Source organism: Labrus mixtus, chromosome 1 (assembly GCF_963584025.1).
Source record: "Labrus mixtus chromosome 1, fLabMix1.1, whole genome shotgun sequence".
Lineage (NCBI taxonomy): Eukaryota > Metazoa > Chordata > Actinopteri > Labriformes > Labridae > Labrus > Labrus mixtus.
The window spans coordinates 25808921-25822565 of NC_083612.1; positions in this window are offsets into that span (position 1 = coordinate 25808921).

Genomic DNA, 13645 nt, shown 5'->3' on the forward strand with positions numbered 1-13645 from the left:
TCATTCTTCCATCTTAAAATCCACTCAATACACTGCAATATGCATGCATTACACTGGCTGTTTGTTTTTATGAGTTTTTCCCATGTTCATGAATGCACAATGCAACCGTTAATCTTGGAGGTGTAAATGGGAATATTCAAAGAGGGGTTGACGTGATGGAAAGACACCTGTCAAGAATGATAATAAATGTCCCTGAAGAACAGAAAGTTAATAGATGTCTCACCGTGGATGAATCTTCACATGGGGGGATATTTCTGTAGTTTTTATTTCCTGGCCTGTTAGATTACAGATACAAAGACTGAGTGCTGCTTGGCAAAACATCACAAATGTTGTGGGATAACGATCTGGAGCTGGGTGAATCAGCTGGGTATACGCCTCAGTGAAACAACACTTCCAACTGAGAGCTGAAAGTTACAACCAACCTAAAGTTATACTGTGCATCAGTTGGACTTGAACTATGTTTGTGTTGCACCTGAGTGTCACTTTGTTTGGTGGTGCAGGTGTAAATTAGAAAATTGGACCCAATGTATGTATCCAATGTTATACGACCTGAAAAATGTAACAGTCACAAAACTGACTTTTTTGTCATAATCATCAGTGTAAAGAAAACAGTGATATACTATTTAGTACAAAAGTGTTGTGGGGTGTTCACTTGACAGTCAAGTAGAGGAGGAGCACTTAGACCAGATGGAAGTGTACAACACTCACAGTCACCGCTACACAAATGTTCCCATTGCCCTGCATAATAAGAGCTGGCACAGCTATGACCTTTCTCAGTTAGGCTTTGTGCACCCTAAGATAATTTCAGTCAAGAAGTCAGTCATAGCTAAGTCAGACCTAAGAGAACTACATTCTTTACGCCCAGCTGGTGCACTTGGCTCCTGGTTACTTGTTAACACAATGTTTATTTAGCAAGCAACTTGTTATCTAATAAGTGTTGACACACCAAGCAGGACTAGCAAGAAGGGCCTTCAAGTTGTTCTCACTGTAAGATTCAACATCCTTACCAATGTGAGGCTTGAGTTACATGTTGGCTTTTACCTGCGTTTAGCATCATGTCATGCACCACATGGTGCTAAGATTCTCAACACTAACAGGCTGATGTTAAGAAGTATTAACATCAGTATAAGTTAGTATGTTAATCATACTAACGTTTGATAAGTACCACTCAACAATATATCAATCCATCAAACACAGTATAGCTATCTGTAATATACAAAACATTTATTTTTTCCGAAACCTGGGCCACCCTTGGTCATCCCCTGGATCCGCCCCTGCAACCAAGTTAAACCAGCACTCCCAAAAAAGTAATTCTATCATTTATAAATTAATATTGCATTTACAACTTTACTCCTAATCAAGGACTTTTGATCACTTGTAATTCTCATCAGCGGTATAGTGCTACTCTTTGTGAGAACTATAACATAGTGTTACCAATTTTAATGCACCATCTAAGACCAGTGGTAGAGACGACGGCTTACTGATGTCAGGAGACAAACAACTCGCTCAGCCAATAATTTGCTTTTATTGTGTCGTCCCAGTCGCTCACAGTTGAAGTGAAAAACCTTCAAACAGCACAACGTGCATTGAACATTTTCTACAAGATATTCCACAAATCAGGCATTTATGGACACAACAAACACTGAAAAGGCCAGGGAAATGCTGAAGGGACTTACAGACATTTTCAGTGAATCCATTTCTGTTTCCCTTCCATATGTATTATTTTGTCATTGGCTTAAGTATGGTAAATTAAATCACCCGTGTTGTTTGTGGTAATAATGTCCCAAATTTAGAAAGGCAAGGCATATTAATTGTAGGCTATAGACACCTTTAACAAGGCATTTAATGTGCTTTATACAAGACATAAAAGGAATTTAGAAAAGAAACACAAGGCAATATAAAAGACTATAAAAAAGAGCCATTTTAATAGGATACGCTAAAAAATAACAGCAGAATCAAACAGATAAAATGGTCAACAGGAAGAACACTTCATCTATGTTGCAAACTTTTGGAACATTTGCAGAAGAATTATAATTTTTTTTAATGTAAAGTGGAATTTAAATTAGATCATTAATGTTAAAGTTATTTAACAGTCTGGGTCACAAATTATAATCCTGCAAAGTCCTAATATCTCTTTGCATGAGGAGACAGGTAGACGGAAGCCCTGGTCTTAACACACACACACACAGACACAGACAGACACAACTGTCTAAAGAGAATGGTTCCATCAATACTTGGACAAAGTAGAGCAGACTTACCATCAGTGAAGTCTTGAGGGAGTGAAGGACAGGTTGAGAGGGGTGAGAGAGGTAAGACACAATCACTCTGACTTGGATGATCAATACACTCTCAGAGGATCGATCACAATGGTCCCCATCAGTGACTAGATGAGTAACCCAAAGCCTCTGATTGCAAACCCTGACTCAAGAGAGGCCTCCACTGTGACCCCTGTGATGACTCATGTTGGACCAGATTCTGCAGTCTACAATCCACTTAAGCTTTTGGCCAAAGAGTCTGGAGAGGCACAGAAGGAAAGAAACACAGCTAGCTGCTACATTTTTGTACATTTTGGCTGAGAAATTTATATCCAGGATTTTTGTATTAAACTACATATTTATATGACGGAGTAACATTAGAGCGGAATCAGCTGGATTTTGGATATGATTTTTTTTACGTGTTTATTGATCATTAGGTTGGTTTTATTTAGGGCTGCCCTGCTGGCTAAAACAATGCCAACCCTTCTCTGTCCTCTGCTTTGTACTGATCCTTGATGATGTGCAGGTTTAGGGAGGCAGTCAGCCCAATGACTTGAACAGACAGAGCTGTGGATTATTTGTGCAGACTTCTCTATTCATCATCTCATGCACAGATGTGTTTTGGGCAAAATGAAAACAGCGAATGTTCCGTACACCAGCAAGGTAATTCTGAATTTCTCATCAAACCATGTCTGTGAGCGATCAAGTCACTGTGGCTAGGCTCTTGGGGAATTAAAACTGGCTGTGACTCAGGGGTGGAGACGGTAAAGGAGTCACCTGATCCTCTGACACATCGTGAGCCCCTCAGGAATATCCATAATTAGCTTGAACAAATGCTCTAAAAGCATTTTAATTAAATCAAAACAAAGAATCCACACAGGGATCTCCAATCTGCAAAGTAATAAATGGAGCTATTTTTTAATCTCTCCCCCCCTTCTAATTTGTACACACACACAGACACACAAACAAACACAGAAACACAACATGCATATATTAAACATTAATGTAGTCTGTCTTTTAGTCACTATTATGTATTATTTTAAAGCAAGCATCATTGTATGCTGATGATACACCAGTATTCCCTCTATACACTAAATCCAGATGCTATTGTTGTTTACATTGCCTTCAAGACGGAAGTAGAAAACTTAGATCCTCAAAGACTAATATTAATTTGATCTACATCTCATACAATACTCCTTTTTGGTACCCCATGGAGAGTTGCATCTTTGGCCCAAAAAGCCTTTTTTAGTTTCCATTTGATTTTCAAAGCTTTAAAAATGACCTGAATAATCAGAGCTACAAATGCAGTGGTTTTGTTCTCACAGTTCAGTATTACTCACATCTACAATGGAGATTGCAATGTTTAGACTTTTAGTCCACATAGAGCTATTATTGCCACATTTTTGGCAAATTCACAAGGTTAAAATATACAGAGTTTTCCTTTAAGGAAAGAGAATCCTGGATAAGCATTGCACATGTTTGTATGAAATGATCAACTAAAACAACTGTACAAAGCACAGGAGCTCCACCTGTATACGAACCCCACAACCCTTTTATCAGGGGGTCAAAGAAGTGAAACACCAGGGAAATCTTAAGGGTTGAATTTAGGATTGTCAGATCCTATTTCTGCTCACCGAGCACATCTCCTCACATCAATCAAAGTCCTCCTCCTCTGGAGTAGGCTTCCCTCTGCCCTCAAACAGTCATACCACAAACACACACACACATACACAATACCACAACAGGACCCTGGAGTGCGGCTTTCCCATTGCCCCTGCACACACGAAGTAACATGTCAGCTCTGATTATCAGCACTGCTCTCTGCTTGCTTCAGGAGCTTCTATTTTGGATCTGCTTTTCCTCTTTGCAAGTGAGCACAAAAATGCAGGCTTTGCTTACACTTGTCATTTCAATGTTATCTTCTGAAGTCTGTTCATAAAGACGAAGGAAAAAAGAAAATGCACTGCTGTGTCTCTGCACTTGACCTCATAGTGTCTCTAGGGCATGCAGCTTCTGCAGCTACTTAAATCTCTGTGCACTTTCCACTAGCTTTTGTTTTCCTGCTGTCCTTTTCCGGCATTAAGACGAAGGAATACATCATTGTAAAATTTCTCCTGTCACACCAGCAACTTATCGCATGCCTCTGAACAGATAATTGCTAATTTTCCTGTGTTTGAAAATGTGCTGCTCTTTGAAAAGAGGAAGACTGAAAGCTCAAAGACAGGCTTCTTATTACTGTAATCTGATGAAGTTACAACATAAAAAGTGCTGTGATGGAACCCAGCAGTGAGGCAGGACCAGGCCAAGAAACAGAGACGGGACAATAAGACACAGCTAGAGATAAAACAGAGTGTGGCAGGAGGAGTATATAAATGGGGAAACAGTGACAAATGCACTTCATTTCTCTTTACCACATTCCATGTCGCTGATAGTACCCAGGGACAGGTTCATGTGACAGGGGAGAAACCAACAGAGAGAGAGAGAGAGAGATACACAGAGAGGCTTAGCCCCCAAAGGGAGAGAGATAGAAAAAGAGGCAGAGTAAGATACACAGAGAGAGAGAAAGGGGCGAGCTCAGTGTGATTCATAGGTACTTTTACTGCTTCAGAAAGGTGTCGCCTTCCATCAGAGTTCAGAATCAGCACGGTGTAGCACATACAGTAGCAGGTAATACCACCTACTTCGCGCTTTATCTCGCCTTGTTTCTCTTGCACTCCCTCACCTGTCAGCTCTCCTCCTCTCAGAAACGCACACAAAAACACACAGTCAAAGAAAATTGAATTTAAAAGAGAGAGAGAGAGAGAGGTCTCTAAGCGAGGCAACCTCAAAGACTGAGACCTGAAAAGCATTTAAAGACTTTTCGGAGCGTTTCCCCATGTGGTGCTTTCAAAGAAAATTCTATAGTGTATCCCAGTGCAATTGAAAGAAAGCATCACTGACTGAGGATTTAAAAATGAAGTAAGGAGGCGTTTGTGCAGGTTCATTGAAAGTCAAGGCTGGAGATTTCAGACTTCATTAAAAAAAAAGTTACATTAAGGGAGAAAACGAGAAGAATTCTAATCAGTTTCACAGAATAACAATTATGTAAGACAGCAGCAGTGCATCTCCTCCAAAGCTTTCAGAACAATTTAAACCGTTGCTGAACTTACTTTTTGCACAAAAGAGTGACTTAAAAATCAAATATGTTCTTAATAAACATTTATTTCTTAACATTTATCCTCAGACATTAGTATTGATCTCAGTATCATTCAATCAATCATGATTGACCCTTTAAGGTCAACACTGAATAGTGCTGACTATTTGCACTGTTTGTGCCATTTGCCAAAAAATTATTGAGCAAGAAACAAATATTCAGTCCAGACTCCAACCAGGCGTCTCTTTGAACCTGCGCGACCTTCCCTTTTGCTCATTATAAATACTCATTACACCCAAAAAAAAACCATTGTAGCTTCACGGCTCTTTAGGTTAATGTAACATTCTTCAGTCAGTAATCAGCCTGAGGGAAACACTCAATTGACCATTTTACTCAGAGAGCACAGGAAGTAAAAGTACACAGCAGGTTAAAGAAAGGGTACAACACTCTGATATAGTTTGTTGGCCAACCATAACGTTACATCTCAACAGTTTTTGCACGCATGCAAAGTATCAACCACCACTTCACAACGGGACAAAAGCAACAAAGCTTTTGCAGCAGAGGCATGTTCAGCAATGACCACCCACTTTTACTGAAATTGGCTGTTAGCTTTGTCCAGGCTGTAACCATTGTTTTGGTTTATTTTAGTAATAGAGTATTTGAAAAGAGTGAGGCCGCCTTTGTACATGTAAAGCTTTGACTTAATGTAATTGTTGATGTTTTATCCACTCTGCCCGTGTTGAGGCGTGATTGGTAGGTAATTTTTTTTTTTTGAAGTAATATGTGAAACACCTCTTTAAAATATTTTTTTATGAGCATCTGGCATGCCAAAAATGTGTTAGAGTTATAACATGAAGGCAAAACGTTTCTAAATAAGGTGTTGTTTTTTTTATTTATTTAAAAATGTTGTTCCCATGATTAATTTCTTATGAGATAAAATCCACTTCATAATCATAATTGTGGACGTTGTAAATTGTACCTTCATACCTGCCAACCTAACCGTAAATAACTGGAAATGGTTAGGGAAAATTGAGGCCCATAAAAGTAATCTTGAAAGCACTCCCTGCAGCCCTCGGCATCATTGAGGAACACTTGAAAGGTCAGCCATTTAACTGTTATCTACACCAATACCACACAGACGAAATTGTTACAGCATCGACTGTGATCGTCCTCTATGATGACACATATGTCAAGAAGCTGTCTGCGGCTGCATCCGGAGTGCTCATCTGTGATAAAACGCATATTATCAACCGTTGTTTAAATGCCAACCAGTCACATTTCAGACCTCCATGTCTTAACATACGTTTGACAAATGATCCAATGTGCCCTCTTATTAATTCTGTAAGTCTGTGAACTTCAGTCAAAGTATGACTTATCAGTCTTATCAGTCTTAGTCCAAATAAATATTCCCTCATTTGGTGTTTGGTGATGGATGGGTAAAGTGCCTTCTAGCATGTCAGTCCAGTATGTTTGTCTCAATGGGTAAGGACGGTGGCTGTGAAGGTTTAAATCATTGTCAGACTCATCAAAACACTTGTTTGCCCTCTACGCCCACTCGTTTTATTTGTACATATCAATGGCCTGACTGGATGGTAACTTCTAAACTGTACCCCACAGTGCTTTTTTCACCAGTTTTTGTGTCCCCATTTTTGTATTTCTGTATGTAGTGTAGAATTTGAAGGAACGCCATATAACATATTAAGTGTATTTTATCACAATGTTGACATGCTCTCTTTCTGGTCAGTCCTTTTCTTATTCCTGGCACACGCCAAAAGATTTTTAAAATATTGAATGTGTGAGACCCCACACATGACGACAAATCATGACAGATTATCAGTTCAGTTCTTATAGTGTGTGTTGTGCAACAAGACGACCAACACAGCACACCACACACTAACTGATTCATTCACCAACAACCAGAGTCTCGACTATTAAAACGTGTAATCTCGCGCGGTCAAACGTGATTTAAGAGTAAACAAACATGATGTGGCTAGCTGTTAGCTGGTACTGTACATACAAGACATTTTAGTCCAACTCAATCTTGTCACTTGGATTGTGGTTTGTTTAACAGCACAAAAATGTATGACATCCTATCCTATTTTATGCTTTGTGTTTGCTGTTGTCGCCATGGTAATGTTTGCTGTGCTTCCTGCTTCAGTCAGCTTGCTTCCCTATTGTCTATTGTTCCGTTTATGTGATAATTCACAGAGTCTGTGCTCGGCCGTCCTCTGTGTTCTCCCCACACAACAGGATTTCTGATCGTAAATACTGAACATGTTTAATATTTTTACCCAGGATTTTCTCCTGCCACTTCACTAGTATTAAGATATAGGTATAAAGAATGCAGCAGGATATTATCCGGACAATTTACCGTGAGTCAGTAGGAGAGGGTTGATGGTGTGATTCTGTTGAACTACACATAGCATTAATGTAAAGACATATTCTCCTTACAGCATCGTATAGCACTGTGTCGTTTTTTAACGTCACATCTTACCTCAGGAGACCCCCGACCGGGTGGGGTATCTTCTGAGGTAAGATAAGTCCCTGGAACTTGTGTATGCACAGTCACATGTAAATGCATACATTGCTCTTTTGTATTCCTAGAAATGGCACTGGGAAAGGAAGAGGTCACATTGATTATGTGAGTTCAAAGTTTTTGTGCCACAACTTTATTACATTAAGCTCGTACTTGTACTAATGTGACTTTTCAAGCCATTGACTGACAAGAAAGCAATTCAAAATGCACTGTCGACCTTTCTCCAAATGCTTTACCTAGCTGGTAATGAACTGGAGAGTATAACTGATCTTAATGTTAACACTTGCTCCTCACTCAGCTTTTATTTCAATAATCAACCATATATGTTTTTCCTCTAGAATTTCCTCTTGTGTGAGGCCTTTATAATGAAGTTGAACTTTGTTTTTTACTATCCATGTGCAAGTGAGAATCACCAAGCCCTTGACGACACGCCTAAATAAACAGGGATCTGCCTCTGATTGATGGAGTTGAGACACACTTGATTGGGGTGATGACTCTTGGACCTCTGCTGATTGTTAGGATGGAGGTTTCACCACAGTTTATGATGAAAATGTACTCTGGACTGCCACAACCAATGAACTCTGCAGTGTGTGTTGCCTGAGCTTGAACTGTGATTAACTGTGATTGGGCCAATGTTAATGTTGACACCATCGATCAAAGCACCACAGCTTGGGCCTCTTGTTTGTGGCAACAGAACAAAAACCACCACTGATTGAGATTCTGAGGCCTGAATTCAAATGACATTCTGAATGGCACAGCACAAAAGGGGAAAATAAATCAAGAAGTTTCAGTCTCTCCTATTATGCCGGTGTCAGTGTTGATGTTGAGTTTGACAATCATGACTTCAGTTGTTGGGATCATTCTGACAAACCTTGTCACCATGACAGTCTTGCTGCTAGTGCTCTGTTACATTGTTACGTATTTGGGGTTAAATTGTGTACATATGTAAAGTTCCTGTTAACATTGGATTTTAGAGCAGTAAGAAGTTAAACATGTCTCTAAATACTAGAATATGAAGTATAATGAGAAAACACGTCAGCAGGGGTGTGTCCAGGGGTGGCCAGGGATGCCACTAACCCCCCCCCCCCCCCCCCAGAAATCTGATTGGCCACCCCAAAAGTCATACACTGTAACCCTTTTCACACATACGGAAATCTCCTGAAAAAAAAGTTTACATTTATAGGTAATTTTAAATTGTGGCTTTGAACATATATCTTTTTGTGGCATTAAAAAATAAGCTAATGTTGCCATCTTGTGTTATCAAGTAGATATTATTGGTGAGGTAAGAAAGGGTAAATAATTGATATTTATTTGTGTGTTTGTGCACACATCACACTTCAGGCCACCCCTGCATAAGTCAGTGCCCCGGTTGGGCCACACTAGTCAAAAAAGTCAGGACACGCCCCTCTCTGTCAGTGATATTTTCAATCTCAATAAGGATGTCAGTATAATCAACAAAAGAGGTAAGATATGTTTTCACACAAAAAGTAGATGGATTATCAGATTACCAGTGCATCTGTAATTCTTCTGCCAGACAGCTGATTAAAACACCTGCTTGTTATCTGTTTAAACAGAAATTTAAAGCAGATAAGCATTTCGGAGGGATGTGTGTGATAAACACTTGACATGTTTTCAATAACTACCCTCAACCTACCAGCTGGCATCATATCCAGGGCCAAATTACAGGACGGAGTTTGTGAAAGATTACATAGTTCTGATCCTACAACAAATATAATCATAGAAAGACAGCTCCCCTTGAAAGTATACGGGTTCACCTGTAACACAAAGTAAACTCTCTTTTTACCTGATCCATCATCCTTAAAGTAGGGCTGAAGTCTCTTCTCAAACATGACCTGATCCCATATTGGAATCACAATCCTATTTCATGAGAAGTAAAAGCCAAGTAGCCCTTAGATGTATGACTAAAGTTCTCCGTATGTGGAAAGTTTCCAGATCATGTACTGAACTGTAAGGTTTTTACACATGTGCTCAAATCCAGTAATGTCCTATCTAAATGCAATTTATGTTTCACTGCTAGAGAAATTAGAATGCCAGGTCTGTGTCACTGCTCTGCTGTGTGTGTGGGATTACATTACGTCATATTACATTATGTTAGATTAGATCTGATAAGATTGGACGAAACCTTAATTATCTCCATGACCTTAATGATCTCCATTGGGACGTCGTATCATTGCTTCAAAGATTAAGATTCTGTCTGTATGTAAGCATGTGGGTGTGCTTGTGTGTGTGTGTGTGTGTGTGTGTGTGTGTGTTTTTGGTGAATCCATGTTGATTACAAGCATTCTTGACATTCATGTCAGGCTGAGTAATACCCTACTCATGTTTGATGGTTAATCATACGTGTGAAAAGTAGGATATGGTGTGTGTCAACATGGAAAAGGTTAACCTCCCCCTACAACTGAATATAAAAACTGATGACAACAATGTATACGTCTTTGTGTGTGTTTGTGTGAGAGAGAGAGAGAGAGGCAGAGTCAGACCAATTTAAACACAGAAACACACACACAAATAACCTGAGGCTACTGATCTTTCCCTTTTCAGCTTCTACAGCTTATGACAATGCTGAAGCGAAAGCCTTTTAATCTGGAAACCTCTCGCTGCTTTAGGGCAAACAGTGAAAAGTCCACTGCAACACGATTTGCTTGTTTATGAGGCAAACCTGAATCAAAACAAAGGTGCATGCTTGTTCATGCAACATTACATCTTTTGTGAGTCAGATTTGGTGTAGCCTGTATACAGTATATGCACACTTGCAAAGGTCAAAAGGATCGATATCAACTCAAAAACATCAAAGTCATCCACAGCCATAATGACATTTTAGATTCACTCTGGTTGTGGAAAGTGCTTCTGGATGTATTTATGACGTGAAAATTGTGTGTTTTTCTTTGCATTGTGTAATGTAAGTACTTGCTTACCTGTCAATTGTGCTTGGTTATTTTCACATTGATTCAAATCAACATGATATCAATGTAAATAATAATGTAGTAATGAATATGCATTGCTAAATAGATAGATAGATAGATACTTTATTAATCAAAAGGGAAATTCAAAGCATCCAGTAGCAGTTTACAAAAGACATGAAACATTTGTTACAAATAAACAACAACCGCTGTCTCCCCTCCCATACATATATATTAACCCAAAACAAAGATCTAAGTAAGACCCTACATGAAATAAAATTAAACCTGTGCAACTAAAAATAGTACAAAGAAAAATGTACATAACCCCGTTCAGGAATAAATATATATATATATGTTCAATTTAAGTGGAACCTATAAACTGTTTAAGGAGCATTGGAAAATTAGACCTGTGCATAAAAATAAATAAAAGTGGAGACCTTCTGAAGTTTTTTTTAAAGTACCACTCACCAGACTTGGCTTTGTACTTAATGATACTTGGCTGACTCCTTTTTTTTTTTTTTTACAGTAATAGTAACTTTTGGCCAAGTAACCTGATTGGATGAAAAACATCCCTTTAGCGCTGATGACAACAGCACTGTGACTCTGTGAATCACTACACCTTGTTCTGAGTACAGTTAATAAACATTACAGTGAGGTGTCTTTGTTAGATTGATTAAGCTGGTACCCCAGACTCACAAAGGCCACCAGGGGCTAAATACCAAGGGTATCCTTGGGTTATCTTGACTAACCCTGACATAAGAGATCATGCTTAACTTGTGTTGGACAATCTGACGCTTTCTGCATCTCGAGATAATCTACTTTTTCCCGGCTTAAATTCCTTTTCCTTTTTCCATTATAAATATGTGAGATGGGGAGAAATTGAGTTTACCTTGAATTCTATTGCTCATGAGATTTTCATATAGGGTTTTCTTTTTTTTAAGAGCAGAGCAGACATGTCAGAGGAGCCTGAGTATGAAGACATGGTCTAAATTTGGCGCACAGGAAATCTGTGCAAGCAGCAACTTTTCTGAATGCAAACATACAGTTTGAGCACAATCTGAGCAGATTATAATGAAGGCTATTTGAGTGCAAGGTCAGGGGTTTAAAGAAAAGGATAAAAAAAAATCAGAAAGCAAGACAATAAATAATCTGAAGGACACACATGAATTAAAGATAGAGGAACATTATGACAAAAAAACATACATTTCTATATGTAGCAAAGAATGAACTTAATTCCATAATTGAACATTTATTTAGTTTAATTATTAGTTTCATTTATGGTCCTCGAAATGCAGACATCTAGCAGTCCATCTGATGTGTATAGATCAGATGAGGTACCCAAGGAGCACCAGAGATGCTTGTTAACCTCTTGTTTTGTCAATAATTGTATTTTTTTTTCAACATATTTAAATTGTTAACTTGTTTATCTATGTTTTTAATGTCAAACAAAACCAGCATGAAGAGGTCCTTCCCCTCAAGCGAGCAAGGAAAAACTCCCCAAAACCCTTAAACAGGCAAAAAGGAAGAAACCTTGAGAAGGATCACACAAGAGGGGACCCCCCTCTAAGGTCGATGGGAACCTGGTCGGTTGAATGACTTAGTTTAGTCCTAATCAAAATGGGGTTATCAGTGTCCTGCAGTGCATTCTGGATCCTCCACCTGCTGACCTTTTATAGGTTTATGGGAGATTATCTTTCCTTCAGCCATAAACACCCGTCTTCTATTAGTTTGCATTTGTCCAATTGATGGAAGAACGGGTCTTTTTGGGACTACCAGCATGGGGGGAGTCGAAGGTTTTGGAGGCTGTCTGGACTGGATTTTGAAGGAAAACCTGCAGGTGTTGAGGTTTCCTTCTTAATCGGTGGCTGTATGGGAAAGTGGTTTATTGTTCTCTTGACATTGTCGGTGGTTCCTTCCAAAGGTTTGAAGGGCTGACATACAGAAGACTTTTTTGTAATTGGCGGCAGTACTTTTAGTGGTCCTTCTGCTATTTTCTTGATGTATTCGATGATTTCTTTCTGTTGAATAAGGGATTCCTGGGCAGATGGTAGAGGCTTCCCCTCTCCTTTAACAAGAAGGAAAGGTGGCGGTACCTTCCTTCCATATACTTTTCCAACAAAGCTAGGTGGTGTTGGTGTTGCATACATTACTGATGTCTTCTTGGCCTTTTTTGATGATGTCTTTACTCCTGCCAAATCCTTGTACAGAGTCTTTACTGCCTCTTCTACCTCAGTCTGAGATGGTAAATGTGGAGGTGCTGCAGATGTCTCTGTGGTAGAGGTGGTCGTAGTCTCCTTTGATTCCTTCATATTCAACAGGAATAGCTTACTCCATTCCTCTTGTTAGATGGTGGAAACATCATTTGGATCAGTTTCAGGTTGAGATTCTCTGAAGCGGACCAGCTCTGACAAATACTGGACTAAAAATACAGGTCAGTAGGTTGTGAGAGAATTGCAGCTTTGGAGATACATTCCATTACGCTCTTCAGGCCATGCGGACACAAACTCTGGGAATTCATCTTCGAAACGTCTCTTTGAAATGTAGCTTTCGTACTCTAATGTTAGACACTTAATTACATAGCCTACTTCAGAAATAGAATAGAATTATTATTTAATTATATGACATATACACATGTATTTTCCTCCCTAATTGTAGGTTAACTTTGCTTTCACATTGTATATAATAACATATGGCCTTTTTTTTAATATACTGCAAAAAAGAGACTCGTCCGTTTGTATTTTTTCTTTAAAACACTACAAAACATAGTAACATTTAGTTAGGTGGGGGCGTTTCTGCTGTA